This window comes from Tenrec ecaudatus, chromosome 9, assembly GCF_050624435.1.
Source record: "Tenrec ecaudatus isolate mTenEca1 chromosome 9, mTenEca1.hap1, whole genome shotgun sequence".
NCBI lineage: Eukaryota > Metazoa > Chordata > Mammalia > Afrosoricida > Tenrecidae > Tenrec > Tenrec ecaudatus.
In genome coordinates, this window is record NC_134538.1 from 119,859,454 (window position 1) to 119,879,742 (window position 20,289).

A 20,289-nucleotide genomic window follows, 5' to 3' on the forward strand; every position below is an offset into this window, starting at 1 on the left:
CATATTCTTCGCCAACACCAGTTCCAATGCATTGCATTTTCTTTGGTCTTGCTTACTCAGTGCCCAATTCTGCCATGCACATGAGGCGAATAAAAAGACCATGACCTGTGTCAAGTATGCCGTCATTCTCCAAGTAAAGTCTTTGCTTCTCAACACTTAAAGAGATCTTATGAAGCGCCAGTGCTTCTGGAGACGGTGGCTTGGAGGCAAGGCTCAGCATCTGGTGGGCAGAGACTGGGACAGGCTGTCACTGCTCTTCTTGTCTCAATCCTGGGTGTGTGTGTGTGTGTGTGTGTGTTGGTTTGTTTGTTTCCTGCTTTCATTGCAATTGGAAGACAGGCAGAGAATCACAATAAGCCCCAGAGGAGTTGTCTTTGCCTACTGCTTTTCTTGTCTCCGTGCCCAACTTGCTTGTTTTACAACAATTATTTCACATCTGTGCTGACTCATAGTAACCTCTGTGGGTTTCTGAGACTGTAACTTTTATGGGAATAGAAAGTCCAGTTGTTTACCTTCAGAGCTGCTGGTGGTTTTGAACTGCTGACTATGAGGATAGTAGCCTAACTCCCAAGCAGTATGCCACCAGGGCTCCTCTAGGCAAGTCCTGACCAATGTCCAGCTTCCTCTGAAGCAATCAGGAAGGAGGTAAGCAGAGACTTGAGAATCAGCCCCAGCAAGTTGTTGCTGCCGAATGCTCTTCTCATCCCATTGCCCAGCTGGCCTTCTGCCGTAAGTGGCTACACCAGTATAATGTACCCAGGAGTCACAGACCGGTATAATGTACCCAGGAGTCACAGACCGGTATAATGTACCCAGGAGTCCTCACCAGGGCATGGTTTGAGGCCTGAGCACTGATTGCCCTGTCGTCTGGGTTTATATAGTTGAGTCTCACTTGCATCCGTTTCACCAGATGCTGCCTGTCAAGGGCATCAGAACATTCTGGAACCACCTGGAGTTATCAGTCACGGGCATTCCCGTCATTCCCTCGGGTTGTAAACGGTATTTTTCTCCCTAGATAAGCAGTCATTATTAAAACATAGCAAGAATTTTGCTCTTTATAGGAGACGATGGTGTTCTTGTTTTCAAGGCTTCTTGGGAGCAGATATAGTATTTTATGGATAGTCACATTAAAAAAATAAAGGAATAAGCTAGAAAGTCTTTTTCATTGAAGACATGAGAGCTATCATGTCAGCAACATGCAGTGGAAACATTCCTAAAGAAAATTATACATGAACTTTTCTGCATTCTTCTTATGTTTAGTTTCAGTCCAGGGATCGATCAAGTTTTATTTGGGGCCCAACATATCATAGCTGTATATTCCCTGCAATGTCTTACCTCAGACATGGAAGTAATAAAATCGCAAGAAGTAGAAATAACTCAGCCTGGTATTTGGTAAATCCATGTGGACAAATAAAATTGGCTTCATTGTCCGAGTTTTTCACGATGCCTCTTTCACTGGTGTGAAACGGACCAACAGCAACAACCCATTGTCCCCACACCTCTAACCAACCTAAATGACGTCATAGAGTCCTCTGAAGATCTGGACCTCTTCCCTTTGACTTAATTCTAGAATGGTCTGAAGAAGGTGTGAATGTGTTTTGCAAATTACTACAGGACACTCTTCTGAATTCCTTGTTCTTAAACAAACCAAGAAGTCAGCTTCCAAAGACTGTCCAGCGCAGGAACAACCACAAGCAACGATCACATCCTGGTTGATGCTGACGTCCTAAGCTCTCCTGGGGCATTATCTCCATGCTCTCTGTTGAAGGGAACACTTGTGTATTGTTGGGCAATCTCATGCAACAGATCAGGACACATTTCTTTTAGGCTCTGGGTCTTATCCTATCAAACAAATCATCATTTTGAATATTTTTACAATGAACAGTCGTTTCAGAGCTATTTTATATTCCTAACTATGTTATATTCTGAGACCTAGCAGTTGAGAGCTAGCTGTATTTCAAACTTAACCATGCACATAAAGTGTTGCTTCTCACCCAGATTGAAAACAGACTTAGGACTGGGGGAGGCAGCGGCGCGGAATTGCACTGTGTTCTTCTCCGCGGAGTAAGGCACTGCAGGCGGAAGAAAGGCCGTGGAAGCAGGCAGGAGGACAAGTACCATCTTATAACACAGTCGCATAGTGAGTGATAACCACAGCGGGCTCAAGCATAATGGCGATGGTGGGGACCGCGTGGACGCCGCTGTGTTTCCACCCCCTGGACCTGGCTGGAGTCACTGAAATGGCGCCGACTCAGAGGCACCTAATGACAATGACGACAGAGCTAATTGCTTGCCTAGCCTTACTTAATGCATGGGGTGAATCATTGTCGTTGAGTAGTTGGCAGAAAGAATTAAGTGCCTGCATATTTATTTCGCCATTAAGCGTCCCTCTCAAGAGATATAGTGAGATCCGGGCACGCCCTGTGCGGATGAAGGAGGCTCAGCGCCGCGCGCATTATGCTTGGCCCTCGGTGAGTCATCCGGAGTTCGCCACTTTGCACGCATTCAGTTCGGGACTTTATGACCAATTCAACTTTCTTGAAGTTTTGTCCTCCACAGCTTGTGATGCCGGGCAACAATTTATGGCTGCGTGAAAGAACTTTCACACTATTTATTGCTCACTTTTTTGGTGGCAGCCTGTTTGTATCTGACCCCTGAAATTGGATACTTAACCTGCTGATTAAATATTGACCATCTAAGTGCAAAAGTAAATGCTCCTCAAAATGTTTACTTTGGTCGATTTTTATATCTTCATGGCTACTTTAGAAAATAAGAACCATTCCTAATATTATGTAAGAGACTTGGGAACACAATAAACATCATGAAATGGCTGGTCAATGGTAGTTTGTAAATGAATTATTTACTAATTACTTAGTTTATTTTCAATAAGATCCTAAGCAGGATTAGAATGTGTGCTCAGTAGGGCATGGACACTATTGGAGGTGTCTTTGAAAAGCTACATGCTACTGTGTAGTTTTCAATTAAAATACAAACTCATTGAATAGTATTAGATAGGAGTAGATTTGGGAGTAAAAGTAATTCTGTCCATGACCCCATCCTTGCTCTCACATTGGAAGGAAAGAATGCAGGGAGACAGAGGCAAAGAAAGGGAAGGAAGGGTCCAGGGAAGGAATGGGAAGCCAAAGGGAGGAATGAGGAGGAGAAAAATCATCTATAGATAGGTAGTTCAACCTACTTCCCTTCAGTGATTATTTTAAAGTTTCTTTTTCGGAGGAAGCATTGAGTCGGTTTTCAGACTATCTGGTATAAGTCTTACAATGTATCGGTGATGTGTACACCTGTGGGAGTGCGTATTCTGGAAAATGAAATTATCTAACGGCTACATAGTTTGCAGCTGATGAGGACTGGAGGCGCCTATACGTTCATTTTCAACACCGAGATCACTCCGGTCCCCACACAGCACTCCGAAATGGAAGTGCTGATGATGATGTGATCGGAGGCTCCGTGCCTATCAAGATGGCATAATGATTGCGGAAGATGCTCCTACCTTCTGGTTCTTTCCGCAAGTCCTATTTATGCACATAAATATATACTGTCGCCCTTTTTGACTGAGAGCAAATAGAATCCTTAGACTCATAATCTTCGTCCGACTTGAGTTTCCCACTTTTAATTTTCACTTTGATTGATACATATCATGTCCCCATTCTATTGCCCACACAGGAACAGGCTGCGACTCTGAATAGCACGTCTGCTAGAATCAAAGTAGGTATGGAAATCTCACCCCTCAGGTGACATTCTGTACAAAGAGCAGCCAAGTGCCTCAAATCCTGTTGGGATACAATTATCTCATAATAACTACTTTCCCAACAGCACTGCATCACAATCAGGCCATAAAAAGTGTTTTTGTGTCTCAAGAAAGAAGACAGAGTAAGCAATTTGGAATATTACAAAACAGGCTCAGTTGAGCAGTTTAATTTGCCAAGATTGTCCTCGTCCTCTCAATGTCTCATTGACCAATGAGAGTTCTCAGCCTCCTTAGTCCAGAGAGCTTTGTAATTTTATATGTCCACATTTGCATAAATTAAGATCTCAAAGTTGCTCCAAATATAATAAAAGCAAAAGAACCACTAAAATGTTAACTGCTATAAATAATGTAGTTTTACAACTTTTAAGATGTTATATCCTGCTGTCCATGCCATGTATCTCATGCATACTTTGCCAGTAAAAAAATATGCAAAATAAATCAGACTAGAACCACCCTCTAATTCTGTCTGTCGAAATGTTTTAAGGAGTGTATTATAATTAAAAGGTGTGCCAGTAATTTAATTATTCTATTTCTAGTATGAGAACGAACTTTATATAATAGTCAGACAAATGAGTTAAATCAAGTACCTCTTATAATTTCTATATCTATTTTACAAGCTAGTAAAATTTCAAATGTAATCTGTATATGAAGCAGTTGTTGAATTCTTATGTTAGGTCAATTGACCTAATGTACGTGAAGATGAATAAGGCATTTCCCCCCCTATCGGTATGGTGCTCAGTGTCAGGCATGAGGAATACATCATGCCCAAAGAGAAGCGCATAGACCAGCTTGTGAGTTTCAGGATTATTTCTTAATGGAGAATAATATACGAGTCTTAGGCCAAACAGACATGCAAGAGTGGATCAAAATGGAAGATTATTGCGAAAATACATGAAAAATTGACAAAATCTTTTAAAATTACAGAAGAGTTTTTGATGTCTGGTACATTAAGGTAAAGTTTGCATGAGAGATTAAAATCCATTCATTTATCCTAACCCATTCACCCCTGCTGAATGGGTTCAGCTGAATGGGTTCTGTGTCCACCTGCTTTGCAGAATCAGAATCTACATGTTCGAATTATCTGGGAATCTTATTAACATGATTCCATAGATCTAGAATTGAAAGAGAAATTTCTATGCACGGTCAAACTGAACTGAATTGGTTGAAATCTCTGCTTATATTTAGTACAATTCACTCATTTCAGTGGAGTTCTATGAACGTTTATAAAAGCATCTGGTCAGGTAACAGCCACTATAACCAAAATATGGACTGCTCCAATGTGTCATGTTACCAAATTTTAGAAGACTTTTTTTCCTGTTCCCTGGTATTATATGAGTTATGAGTTGGGCTGTGACCCCATGGTCAGTAGTTTGAAACCACCAGAAGTTCCCCTGGAGAAAGACTGGGCTTTCTAATTCTGTAAATAGTTCGTCTCAGAAACCTTCAGGGCATCACTATGATTCATCATTGACTCCATGGCAGTGAGAGAGAGAGAGAACATTTTCTTGTCCTTGGTATGTACAAGTTAATTAAGGTAATACATAATATCTCACATTTATTTTTATGTTATATTGCCACACATTGTCACTGAGACTCAAGGGATCATTGAACAATAAGTTAAGCATCAGGCTGCTTCATGCAAGGTCAGTCTTCAAACCCAACCATTACTCCCCAAGTAAATAGATGAGGCCGTCAGTTCGTGTGAAGATGTACCGTCTCAGAAAGCCTGCTCAGCCATTCTATTCTTCCTATAGGCTCACTATGGGCTGGAGTGGCCTTGGTGGCATCGCGTAATGAGTAACACTTATGATGCAGGTGCTGTTACCATCTGCATTTGCTAGAATTGAAGGAGCAGTCAGGAGATTATGTACTTAGACAGAGCTACTATGTATTATAGTGATAAACTACTGTGGCCATGATAGTCCATGATAGATTGCAGCAATTTTGTTAAATATTTATCTATAGATTGGAAATTGTAGTAGCTACCTAATAGGAAATTTGAAGGATTGAGGAACAATGTATCCATTAAAATCTATATCTAGATATACTTGGCTGACAATAAATGTTTTATTACTAGATTTTTCCCACCCCTTTTTCTAGATCTGGGAGGATAAGAAAAAAATACTGCTACAAAACCATGGAATCTTTTGTAAACAAAAATATCTAGAACTATACATTTCTGAAGGTGATGTACCAGCTCTCTTGGGCTTCTCGGGAGAATCTCACTCACTTTTATTTAAAACATGTCAAATGGTAGGTTGGACAACTTTGAGGGACTCCAATTGCATCTTTAAAATTTTTCTTTCATTATTGACAACAAGAAATCAAATGATATAGTGCAATGGGGTAACCGCCACATACAACCTTCCTAACTTGGTAAAGAGCAAGGATGTAATTTTGAAGACTAAGTGAACCTCATCCAAGCAATAGTACTCTCAACCACCTCCTATGGGATGTGAAAGCTAGACAATGAAGAGGGAAGACCAGAGAAGAATTGATAGACTTGAATTAGGGAAGTTAGTGAGAATAGTGAGCATCCAGAAGAGTAAAATAGTAAAATAGTGGGCATCCAGAAGAGTAAACAAATTAAATTTGGAGGAAGTACAGCCTTTCTCTTTAGAAGCAAGGATGGCAAGACTTTGGTCACGCTGTAAGGAGGGGCTAGTCCTTGGAGAAGACATCGTGCTTGGTAAAGGTTCAGGAAAAATGAGGATGGCCCTCAAAGAGGTGTGTTCACACTGTGGCTACAACAATGGGCTCAAACACAATTATAGGTGTGCAAATGGGGCTGGACTTGGCTGTGCTGTGTCCTTTTATACAATCAATCCACTGGTTGGCACATAACAACAAGATTGGCCCTATTTCCCCCTAATAATGACAATTTTAAGTTTTACATTTAGGTCTTTGATGTATTTTTGAGTTAGATTGTATATATGGTGTGAGGTATGATCTTATTTCATTTCTCTGAAAATGGATATCCAGTTTTTCCATCATCGTTTTTAAAATAGTTTTAGTGTCATTTTCAAGACATTATCTTTTCATCTTTTAATGGATGTCCCACCCTTTGTTGAAGGTGACCGGCCCATAGGTAGATGGCTTTCCTTCTGGGTTCGCTGTTCTGTTTCTCTGACTGTGAATCCCTGTGCAATACTGTCTGTGGGAGGCACTCTACTAGTGCCAGGGTTTTTTGATTACTATGGCTATACAGTAGGTTAAAATGGTATTTAAATCCCAGTCAAACGCCAATCTTTTCCCTCTTTATCATGATGTGTGTATTGGTCAAGTTGTGAGAACAGTATGTTCCTTACATTTCCTTGCAGTCTATACTGGTGACTGTAGTCTTTGATCTTCATCATAAGTACTTCAATCCTCTTCGCTTTCAGGGAGCAAGTTCATGTCTTCTGTATATTGCTGGTAGCTAATGAGCCTTTCCCTAGTTCTGATATTGCAATGTTGCGTTTTCTTCATTTAATACAGTTTAACAGTTAGTTTGCTGTGGATACAGATGAAATAATAATGATTATAAGATACAACCCTGATGCACAACTTTAAGTGCCTCTCGGTCTGTGCACAGGTTCCTGGTGAGCACCCTTAAGATCTCTGAAATTCTGCTGCAGAATGCTCTCCAGACTTTCTTAGGATTTGCACCGTCATATGCCTTTGCCTAGTCAGTGAAAGACAAGCAAACATCCATCCTGTCTTCTCTTCTTGAAGCTCAATTCCCTCTGATGTCAGCAAAGATATCTTCTATCTTTGCTTCTAATTCCAACTTGACTTTCTCTCAGTTCCTTGATAACTTATTGGTATACTGCTACAATCATTTTCAAGCTATGTTCAGCAAATGTTTGCTTGCAGGTCATATGAAAACTGTGCTATAATTTCCATACTCTGTCGTATCACCTTTACATTTACGTATAACTATGAACTTCAATGAGTAATTTCCTGAAACAATTACACACACATCCATTGAAAATAGTTCCATAAAAATGTCCACAAATTAATTGGAAGTGTGGCCTCCATGTTCTTTGCTCAGCCTGGTCTCCCATTCTGTTTCACACAGCGCTGTACCATCTTGCCAACCCTGTTCCTTAAAGCAAGTACCAACCCTAAGAAGGAGCAGCAAGATGGCTGTTTACCAGCCTTCCAGTCGATTAAAAACAGGATGCCACACCTAAACACAGAGTTTTGGTGTTTTTTGGTTAAATCACCTAAGGGAGAAATCCCTTGCGGAGCAGATAAAGACTGCCTTGACAAGCCTGACAGGGCTCAGGATCACTTTACACCTGAAAATTAATACTTCAATCAAAGGAGCTCATGGCATGGCTTGACCAAGTTAGCAATAGGCTTACCTGTGATGCCTACGGTTCAGATGCTCGTTTTATACTGTGTGCCATGTGTGCTTTTGTATGTCTGTGCACTGACAGGGGAGAAGATTTCACTTGTAAAGAATACATCATTTAATTGTAAAAAGGACATGCTTGACGGAGAGTAATCTCAATGAATTGTTATTTCCCATCCATTTAGAAAAAGTACTAGACTTTAAAATTATATGGTATATTTCAACTAATTTATTTAATCCAAAAGGATTTTTAAAACTATTTTCTTAATACCTTATATTACAATTTATTTCTTATTATTCTCCCTCCCCCTTTCCATCTCCTCTCCTTTTATTTTTATCTCTTTCTTCTTTCTAGCACATCCCTCATTTCTTGCAATGCATGCTGCATTACAGTCAGAGGATAGTACATTTTAAAGACTGTTTATATGAAGAATTTTTGAATGTGTCGATGATGCAGAATATATATGATCTCAGAATACTTACTTTACCTTCAGCAATAGGACTCTCATGATCAAAACTATCCATTGTAATTAAACGCCAATTTCACTCTTCAAGAAACTCTAAATAGAGACTATGTTGTTTCAGTCTTGCCCCAAGGTGCCCTTGAAATGCGGTGGCAACCGTGGGAGCTCAAAGGTCGAGCCGTTCCTTATTCTCCATGGTCCCTACTCTTCTCCATGCACCTGCCCCATGAGCTTGCTGTGAATATTGAATGAATCAACACAACACAGGCCTTGGCAGATGGCAGGGACTTCTCAAATGTCAACTCTCCTTGGTACAGTTGATATAACACTGATTAACAATCCACATGTTGTTTATAAAGTGTAACGCATAGATATTATTTTATAATGAAAAATTAATTACATCCACTGATACTTTATAGATGATATATAGAATTATTTCTTTCAGAACGACTATTTCATCCTAATGGCATATACTATCAATGTATGTAATCTTAATATTACTAAAACTAATAACTAGATAAATAAACTCACTGTGATCGAGTCCATGCTGACTTGGAAGGGCACCTTGGCTCTGAGGCGGTAACTATTAGAGGAGCAGAAAGCCCAGCCTTCCTCCCTTGTTGCTGCTGGTGGTTTCCAGCTGCTGGCCGTGTGAGCACAGCCCATCCCACAACCACTCCACCCCCAGGGTTAGTAGAATAGATACATCATTTATTGTATCCCCCCTCCCAAATTCCCAAATTCAGTTATTCAGAATTTGTGTCTAATACAGTGAAACCTGTGAGAGCCAGAACTTCTTTGGATTGACTGTTTTTTCTGGATCCTACAGGTTTTCCATCTTTGAACGTTTGAGTTGGGCACTTTTTTATTTCACCGTTGAGTGGGTAATATTTGATTCGTCTCCTATGACCTGGTTCTGCCTTACATAGATTCTGGCTTTTGCACATCTCATGTAGAACCTAGCCACTAGCTAAGAGAACATGTTCTGTAAAACTGCTGGCTTAATTTCAGGTTTTCATTTGACCAAGGGAAAGCCCCTCAACTCCCCTTTTGCTGATTATGTGTGGGGTGCAGCAGAGAGCGCAGAAAGAGATTACAGGGGCGTCTTTTCAGCGATGTGAGCGTCAGGAATGACTTCTTGGCTTGGGGTTCTGTGCCTGTTTTTCACCCATTGGGAGTACTGTGATAAGGGAGTGTCGCTCAAGAGTGCATATCCCAGCTAGCATCCTCAAAGAAGGCCCTTGCCTTTGGCTAATGGAGAAGAATCGGGGAGACAGAAGTCTTCCACCCCAGTGAAAAGAAGCATGCTAACGTCATTAGTGAAGGCAAGGAGGGCCCCCAGCCATGTGAACCCTTGTTCCCCTGAAGTGAAACACTCACAGTACATAAGTTAAAGCACTTACACACATTCACTAAAATCTGAGATAAGGTGTTGGCTCTGCTAATAGGCTGTGTCTGCAGTTGTGCTCCAAGATGGGTTCGTTGTAAGGGCTTCTGGGATTAGAGGGGAGGATTTCTTCGGAGATGTTCTCCTGTTGAGTGGACGTGATAGTGTGAATCAGGAAAACTCAGGCAGAACAGGTTCTTTCTGAAAGGCAGCTCCTGAATGTAGCACCCCAGGAGGTGAATCCAGTCATATGCCAGCATGTGGGTCCTTCTGGCTGAAGCATTTCACCTCTAGGACAAGTGGTCGCCTGGGAATACAGCTCCTGGTGTTTTTCCATTACTTGAGGACCGCTTCCCCCCTTTTTTGGCTTTCTGACCTTGAAACTTTTTGTAGCAATGACTTCGTGAGGACTTCTCTCTGGGCACACTCTTTTTCTCTCTCTCAGAAAGAAAGCATGAGCTAGAGGTGTAGAGGTGTGTGGTGATTCCCGACTCCAACTCTACTCATCAGGCTGTGTAGGAAAGTGTAAACATACACAGATATCAATTGAGGGGCCCAATCATTTTAGAGTTACACTTTTCACTGTTATAAATTCTGGTATCTCTAGTATCTGAAAAGATGAGGCAGATGGCAGTACTGAGATTCTTAAATACTGAACCCAGGGAAAAATGGGGAATTATTTTGAATTAAGCTTTGCAAATGTGAAAGCACTAAAATATAAAACATTCTAAAAATGAGTGCTATCAGCTCCAAGCTGTGTCTCATTCATTTGTCATTCTTTTTTCCCTGAGGCGTCTTAAAAGGTAAACACATGTCTTTACTTTTTATAACCAGATTTGAAATGTGCAATGAAGTAAGAATACTGACAAAATAGAGAATTCCATCAATCAAGGGCACAGGGGCCACTTTGTAACAGTTCTGGGTATTAATTGAAAGTATTTGCATTATCTATTTTAAAAGTTTGAATTATGTGAAGTCACATGAAAGCAGAATGCCAAATATAATGGTTTCAGAACTAAATGGGCTCCTTGGCAGTACCGGTAACTGTTCCATTAAACAATTAAATAGTTTTACATTCCTTTTATCATTTGTTTCCTGTAAGAAAAAGCCTAGATTTATTTTGCTTTGTTTGTGTAATTTTTAATAACATGTACAATCCTTATATATATGAAAATAATATGAGCCATATTTCTTTTGAACTGGAATCATTGATTAAGACAGTAATATTAACCCTATAATGCCTGAATTGTTAATTTCAGGAAAATTTTGTTTTTATTCTTTGCTTTCATAGTTATCAATATACATGACAACCAAAATATATTTAAAAATATATAAAATTTGCAATGTTTTTTAAAATGTAACCAAGTCGTCACATTTGTCCATGGATTTATAATACAAGAATTAAAAAATGCACCTTCAGTTCTTTATTATTTTTCATCTTATTAAATAAAAAACAAATTGAAACTTATTTATAAAATACAATACAAAATTTATTTGTTTATAATTTTAGTGTGAAATTGAACAAAATAATTTTTCCTTTTGTGAAACAAATATGAACTTTGCATTTGCTGCACAAAAATACTGCTGCACTCTTGAAATTTACATTTTTGCATCTTCCTCTGTTTGTGACTTCAGGGCAATGGTGAAGACCATCCAAACCGGTATCTCTTCCAGGGATACTTTTGGTACAGGACCTCCTCTTTTTGTCAGCAGACTCAACATCAGTAAAGCTAGTAGAGGGTCTGCCTCTTTTTGTTGGTCAATTTTCTCCTTCAAGAAGATCAGCTTCGGCGATGCTCATGTTGAACTCTTGCAGACTTGGGAATTTGTGAATTATCATTGAAGTGAATCCTGGACTTTATATCTTCCCATCTATCTCTACTTATCACTTCCGATACAATAGAACAGTTTAGTTTGCTCTTCCAATGTAAACATGAATTTGAGAGCTTCACCATCGACATAGCAAGCAGTGTACCCCCAAGTTGCTCTAGTTCCTGGCTACTCAGTGCAAGAGGTTCATTGGGATTTTGCTGGATTGCATAAAGATTTGATTGGTCGACAATATGAGTAATGATATCCTTCGAGAAAAAATGTCTAAAAAATTTAACAGGACGTTTTACTACCCCCGAAAGATCTATTTGTCCTAACCATTTAGGCATAGGTCTAGCTGTACTGTCTCCAGAAATGTGCCGCAAAGAGGAATTCTTTGATTTCTTGATGTAGATGGCTTTGAACTTGTAGTTATTGGAATTGATTCTTCATCTTCAACAGCTGAAGTTTCTAACTCATCTTCACTAGTATTGTCATTACTAACTACGAGGTCTTTAACTCATCCAAATCTTAGGCATATGTTCACTTCCTATCATGGGAAAAAATAAATATTATTATCAAAATAGTTTGAATAAAAATATAATTACAATTTTATATTTTAAAATCAAACTATTAAAATATAATGCACATTTTATTTACCAATTTCATCCATATTAGCATCTAGTTCCTTGTCTGAGCCTGTACTGCTTCCATCTAGGTCATAAATTCTCCATTTTCCATAAAACAAATCACAATCCATGATGTGGTAATTTTTGTCACTGTCAATTCAAAAGACGAACATAATAAATTCGTTACATTTAGAAAAAGCATAAATATATCATAAATATCATCTTATGAGTATACCTTTGACATAAAAACTACAGTTTTATGAACATATACAAAAAATATCAACACTAAAACTTCACTAGATTGAAAATTATCATAAAATGCACTGAATACAAATGACCACTTAGCTTCAAATGCACAACCGGTCAAAACATGTCCCACGGATCGTGCATTTTGCTGCCGACACGCGTGACTAGCGGTGTGCATTTGTACTCATAAGGTGCAACGAGGTCGTCGACATTCTCGTCGGCGCCAAGAGCTTTATAATTTCGGTACCAGATACGTTTTAATTAAATGTTATGAGAATGTCCCATTCGGCGTGATAGGGTTAAATATCAAGCACAGTGTGCTGCTAGGCACTGTTCCTCATGCTATCTGCATATTAACTAATTTAGTATGCGAGTTTGTTACAGCACTAGGATTAGTATTTCAAAAGAAAGCGCTATTGCTGAGACTCTTCGTTGTATGTAAATATACAGGACATTCGTGAACTCCCTAAGGCTCTTTACCTACATTTCTTCATGATTACAGACTGTGTCTCCCATTTCTAAGCTATCTAAGACATTCTGGCTAAAATATCTAGAAAAACTCTTATTAATGGAACTCCTATGTGTGTTACATGTTCAATAGAATATCAAATTAAAACCCAGATGCACGACTAACCAGCCAATTCTGACTCAAAGCAACCCTATCGAGACAGAGTAGAATGGCCCTGCGGGCTGCCACGATGTTAACTCTTTCTAGGAGTAGAAAGCCTCATTTGACGGTGGTTTTGAACTCTTACTCTTGTGGTTGGCCGCCCCCATGTAATCCAGTGTGCCGTCGGGCTCTCGGGAAAACTCATAGCTGTGTGCACACAGCGGCTTACATGACAATAGCAGGTGCTGTCAAGCTCATGAACTCACAGTACTATGTAAAAACATGATGAGGAGCTTCCAAAGCTCATAGAAAAACACCATTCTCGGTTAACTCCGTTTTTTCATGAACTTTTGGAAACTCCCTCCATTAAGCAATCTTATGTTAACAAGCAACTTACAAGGAAAGGTGTTCTGTGAGCCAAGTATTTTCAATACAAATATTTCACAGAGTGGTGTCTTGAGAAACAGAATGAGTACCTTTTTCTACCAATGTTTGCTTATTATCATTGGCAGGGTGGAGGCTAATAGGCATGAAGCCTTCCGGTATGAAACAGGATGCTAACCGTCACCAAGGTGACGGTGTCTTTCCCCAAGCCTTCAGGCTTATTCTCAGTCTGCAGGATACATGATGTTGACACCAAGCCTATTTTGGTCCTTGCTCTGTGCAAACACTGTGCTTGTTGTTAGGATGGTTGGTGGGTGATAGCACCAGGGGGGTCTTCACAGTGTAATCCACAAGAAAATCATCCACAGAGTATTATCAACCCCCAGAGGGAAGGACTCAACATCTCCAAGGCTCAGCCATGAGTATTTACAGGTTAGTGGGCAACTACCAGGATGTAGTATGTGCAACTCCCTGCTTCCCACATTCCCAGTTTCCCTGCAGTTTCTGACAAACACGGTGAAGTTTTTCAATAGTGAGAACAAAGCAGGAGACGTTTCTTTTGTGAAGCAGTAGCCCTATACTTACGTAATGGTGCTATTATTGCCATTGAAGATAATTTATCGTATCACGAGAGAGAAGCACAGCAATAATAAATAATAATAATACTATTTATTGACTGTTTATCCTGTACTAGGTCTAACTGCTTCTTATACATTCCAAATTCTATTTGATTCTTAGTACATCCTGTGAGATAGACATTATTATCTTCATTTTGGAGAGAAGAATTTTGAATAATAGAAAGAACAATTTGTTCAAGGTAGCATGGCTCATTAACATAGCTCCTGAGACACACACACATGGACATGCTTCCGAAGCATCTACTAGTTTAGTAACGAAGAGCTGAGTCAAGACTACGATGCTGGATTGAAAGTACAGCTTTCTTGCTTCTTTTATATGTAAATTGAGTGAAAAAGAAAACATCTTAACTTTGTTGTGCCACGGTTTCCTCATCAGTAAAATGAGAGTTGTAATTATAATAATGCTCCATAGAATCGGCTGCAAAGCTGGAAGGCACTGTTACATGCAAAACTCATAGAACAATATAAGCCAATATAGAGATAAAATAACAATATTGCCTTTAAATTTGCAAAGATCCGATGTCCTTGCAACTGCACAGAACAAATGCTCAATGCAAGTAGTTGTTCGTCTTCCTGTGGTCTTCCTCCTTTGAGAAGAACAAAAGACGGAAATGAAGATGGGATGGGGAGTCCTTCAAAGACTGTATAGCAGTGCTTTTGTCACCGTCGGCTTATTAACTAAAGCCGATGGGCCCACTGCCGTTCATAGTGTTGAAAGTAATGCAGGTCGTTTCACAGATTCAACAGTATACTAAATGAATTTTGGAATTTCGGTCTTTTATCTGGATTCATTTTGTCTGAAATCAGAGTAATTTTGACCTTACATCTTCCTCACATTTAAAAATCAATAACCAAAAAGAGAGACCTGCATTAGACCATCAAAGTCATGAGGATAAACATTTATTTTCTCTAACATCCCATTGAAATTTCAACATGTTGAAGGGAAGTCTTACCATCCACTCCCTCACACAGACTGGACTAATGGACAGTTATTTGTTAAGTGCCATAATGTGTCCAACAAATTATTACTAGCTAATACATGGTTGTGTAGGTTTGGAATTAATGAGTGAACATAAATGTCATACGGCTTTGTATCCCTGGCACTGTTTATCTGCTAGCGAGGAAAGGAGGAAGAAAACGGAAACCAAGTTAATCCCCTTTCTGACCATCCTTTTCTTCTGTTTTTGTACTTGAACGCCACAACCATGTCCCAAGGAAAAAGCAAAGGGCTTATTTCCATGCATATAAAATATGCCTGTGTATATACTATAATATGCATATGCAATATAGTATGCATATGTATATTATATATTTACCATATAATATGTGACATACCATCTTTCTCATATATATAAATGAATGTTGGATCTTTCTGTCATATATATGACAGATATCTATCTATCTATCTACCTATCTATCTATAGAGAGATAGCAAAAGGAGAGGGACAATTCTGTAAGAACATAATGCTTTGGTACTACATTGACAAAATAAACTTGTTTAAAATTGCAATGAAACTGTCACCCAAAAGACCCATTCTTACCATGTAATGAAAGAAGAAAGTATCTAAGCAGAAACACAATTATTGGAAGAACAATAAATTATGGTTTGGGGTAACTTACTACCATGAGATGCTTTGTGGCTATCTGTCCAGACGATGCTTTTAAAGTGTATTAAATATCTTCATGAAGGATTTACATTGCCTTTGGGTTTTAAGAGTTAGACCTGCAAGACGAGGTTTAATTAATTATCTTAGTGACCAAAAACATCTGATTTTCTTGAAAATTTGATTTTGCAGTAAGTAAAATCCCCATGTTTCTTTTCATAACTTTGGTGTACTACAATGCTTTTTATCACCCTTATTCGTGTTCTGGGATGGTCCCTGTGAAAGCGAGAGAAAGGTTCTCAGGGGAGCTGAACGAACTTCAGAAAAATATTACTTGTTGTTTTCTAAGGGTTAAACGCCAGAAGGGATTAACAGACAGAGAACAAGAAACATTTGTCCACAAATATTTGATTTCTGATCAAACAAAATAAAGCTGGGAGCGGCAGCAGCTGTGTGAGACAGCAATAAAGGAGCAGTGGGGATCGAGTCACTGCAGGGGAGTCCTGCGACAGAAAACACAATGTATTCATTTTGCATATATGTGTATATGTGTGTGTATACATACATATATACATACACACAGTATGCATGCTAAATGAGACACAGACTGGGCATTTTATTTCTGCAAACAGTTACAGTCATGGAGGGGTCACTGTGACGGGGTGACAGTGAGTTTGGGTTGGGTTCTACCTGCTAAGAAATGTCTAGGCTTATGTGTTGCAACGAACCTATACAATTGAATTGCTTTCACTCAAGCAAAATAAGCTGGAAGGCATTTGAAAACAGTGATAACCTGCTATCAGCAATGAAGAAAAAGAGAGGGCCCAACTTCCAATCCTAATATTTGAAAAGTGGTTGTCAGAGAAAAAGGGAAGAGAGAGAGAGAGACTCCAGGCATCGCCGGGAGGCATCTACACCCTCTCCACTCACATACCTCTACCTCTGGGACCTATTGTCCCTGTCAAAACCACCCAGGGCACGTGGTCCTAAATTTTGAAGTTATAAGACGATGAGATGGTCCAGAGAGTAATCATTAAGGAAACCTCTGAAGAGGAAACATACTTTTCCTCAATCTCAGGAACTCTTCAAAACCAAGAAGGATTTCCAGAGTTTGGCTCCCCTCAGCTCCACCCTCCCAGTAGTTAACTGGCAGTGACCTGGACAGACAAAATACACCCTTTATCTAACACCCAGAAAAAAATCAAGTGCTGCAAGTACTAGGGATTTAGTAGAATGCAGGAAAAAACAGAAACTAAATTAACCACTGGCCCTGGACAGAGGTCATGATCATCCCAGTGTGGAGCTCCTCATTCACCACACCACCAGTCTATGGCCAACACTGAAAGCTGTTTCTTCTTGTGTCATGCTAGATCGGCAAAATGTAAACATCTTTGCACAACCCAGGAATGCCAAGGATTTTGGAAACTGGAATTCTTATACTTTGTTCCTGGGAAGTAAACTGGGGGCTCTTACATCTCTTATCACAATCCATACATTCCTCCAATGTGCAAGCACATTTGCACATATGCCGCCATCATCATTTTCAAAGCATTCTCTTCCCACTTGAGCCCCTGACATCAGCTCCCCATTGCCTTCCCCTCCCCCACCCGCCCTCCTCACAAACCTTTGATAAGTTACAGATCATTTTTTCTATATCTTACATTGTCCTCCATCACCCCTCACCCACATTTCCATTATCCATCCCCCTGGGAGGGGGTTCTAGATTGATCCTTGTGATTGATTGGCATTACCTACATACCACTGACATCAAAGATGATCCAGGACTGGCCAGTCATGGTACGGTCATCATGAGTTACAGCCGACTCCATGGTAAGGAGCAGTCACAAAATGTAAAGGGGGGCACTTCCAGCCACTCCACTCTTATCTGCATTTATGCTGGCTGATATTAGTCAGATAGAGGGGCGCTATGAGTTGGAATCCCCTCCAGGGCAGGTGGAAGTGGGTGTGAGTAGGATTATCAGTCACAAGGAGCGCTGGTGGCACAGTGCTCAAGCACTAGGCTACTAAGTGACAGGAGTGCGGTAAAACCCCCAAGGTGCTCTGAGGGAGACACGTGGTCCTCTGACCCCCTAAAGATTATTACAAAACAAACACGCTGCCCCAGATCATCACAGCTGAGTTGGTTTTAACTTCCAAGACTAAGTGCCACAAAGGGTTTCCAAGGCTCTTATGGAAGTAGGTAACACATCTTTCTCACTCAAAACAGCTGGAAGGTTTGCACCTGTGGGCTCTTTCCCTGTTGATATTAGTCTTGGAAACAATGTGGGGTGGTCTACTTTGTCCTGCAAGATACTTATGAGTTGCAATTTACTTTATAAAAGAACTTTTCTACATTATAGAAAAAATTTTTCATGGTACCATTATTACTACCAGAACTTTGTTGAAGATTATATGTAATAGGACAATGCTAGACATTACTGCAATGTTTCTCCATGAGAGAATGACACAATTATAATATATACACCTAGTGGGATATTTTCAGCAACTAAAACACAGTGAGATTCATATGTTCTTCTGTGAAATTATCTTTAATTTATATCATTACCTAAAACACATGGAGTGTAGGATGTTGTGTGTACTGTGATAAGCAAGTAAAGAATTTGCTTTTTCTTCCCCCTCCATTAGGATGTTTTAAAATGTGATTACTACTGGGGAAATGTCAAGGGATCAGGGTAGAAATAGAGGGAAAACTTCTGCTTTCCATTTTATACCTTTTAGGTGGAAATTTTTATTCTGCACAAATACTGTGTTTGTTTCCACGAGCTCATTATACATGGCCAAGTGAAAGGCTCCAACTCAGACATACTCAAAAGAATATCTGTTTTCCTCTAACCCAGCTTTTTCACCTGTATTACCTCAATTGGATAAAAGCTCAATCATCATCCTGCAAACTTTGTTTGAAAGCCTGAATCATTTCTAAATCAGTTATCTTCTTTTAAAATACCACTCCAAAAAGGAAGAAAAAGAAGTAAAAGAAAAATATATTCTAATTGCAAAAAATCTTGTAAAAGAAAACACAAAGAAGATAAGAAAACATAAACTGTAATCTTACCATCCAGGAAATTTATGGGTGATAGTTGTGTCTAAATAAATATGAGTATATGGTAGATGGATGGAAAAATAAGCAGAGATACACCCATGCTGTCATTGACTGGACTCCAACGCATAGAGACCCTCTTGGGTAGAGTAGAACTACCTGCTGAGATTTTCAAGGCATAAAACTTTATGGAAGCAAACTGTCTCACTTTCCTTCCATGAAGAGTCAGGTGAGTTTGAACTGCTAATCTTTTAGTCACCAAGGACTTACCCTCCCCCTACACACACACAAACAATGCACCCCCCCCCCCAAACACACTTTAACAAAATATTAAAGTCCTGGTGTGATGGTTACATGTTGGGCTGCGATCCGCATGGTTGGCAGTTCTAAACCACTAGCAGCTCCATGGGAGAAAAATGGGGCTTTCTACTCCTGTAAACAGTTACAGTCTCAGAAACCTAGAGGATCTGGCTGTGAATCAGCATTGACTCAATGTAAGTAAAAGTTGTTATTTTTTGAGGGGGCGGGCAGTTTAATAAAATATGATGATTGACTCAACATTTTATCACATGAGCCATGATGAAATTGAAGGATATGAAATTTTTCCATGAAGTTTTTGAAAATCTCTTATATATCATAAATGATTTAGCCAATCCCCACTATGAAACATTTAGGTAGTTTTCCAATTTACAAGTAAATATTCATGATGCATGTGGTTACTTGTGTAATTAATGAGTGGATGCCAAACTAAAACAAACTCATTGCTTTTGCATAAACGTAACAGCTTTGGAAGCAGTGGAAGGTGGATGCTGTTAATTAGAGGTAAATGTTGAGTGAGACTTGACACATCTGTTCTTTAGACATAAAGGGAAAGGGAGACAGTTAACAGTTAATACTACATTTTTTCTATTTAGTTTATGGAAAAAAGGGAAGGTATATTTCAAATAGAAATATTAGAAGACACGATAGAAAAATATACTAAAGCAGGGCTTGACCTAAACTAAAAAGTGTCTGTAAACCAGAGTTACACAATGTGTGGTGAAGATTTTGAATGCTGAGATTTCTCATTCAAAATTATCTACCTCAATTGATGTCTGATGTTAAAAGTTTTTAAAATTATGTAAATGTTAAAGTATATAAACCCAAAGAACCTCATGTCAGCCAGTCAATTTGGATTCAAATATATGGGTAATAGGGATATATATATATATATATATATATATATATATATATATATATATATATATATATATATATATATATATATATATATATATATATACCACTGCTGTCAAGGTTCAACGTAAGTAAAGTCATCGTATGGGCCAGAGAAAACTGCTCAGAAGCTTTCCAAG

At 39.2% G+C, this 20,289-nt stretch overlaps 1 protein-coding gene across 1 annotated transcript in view; it reads left to right on the forward strand.

The window, feature by feature from the left end:
* MAGI2 (membrane associated guanylate kinase, WW and PDZ domain containing 2) overlaps window positions 1–20,289 on the forward strand; it is a 1,549,501-nt gene that overhangs the window by 228,160 nt on the left and 1,301,052 nt on the right. The gene's annotated exons all lie outside the window — the stretch shown is intronic.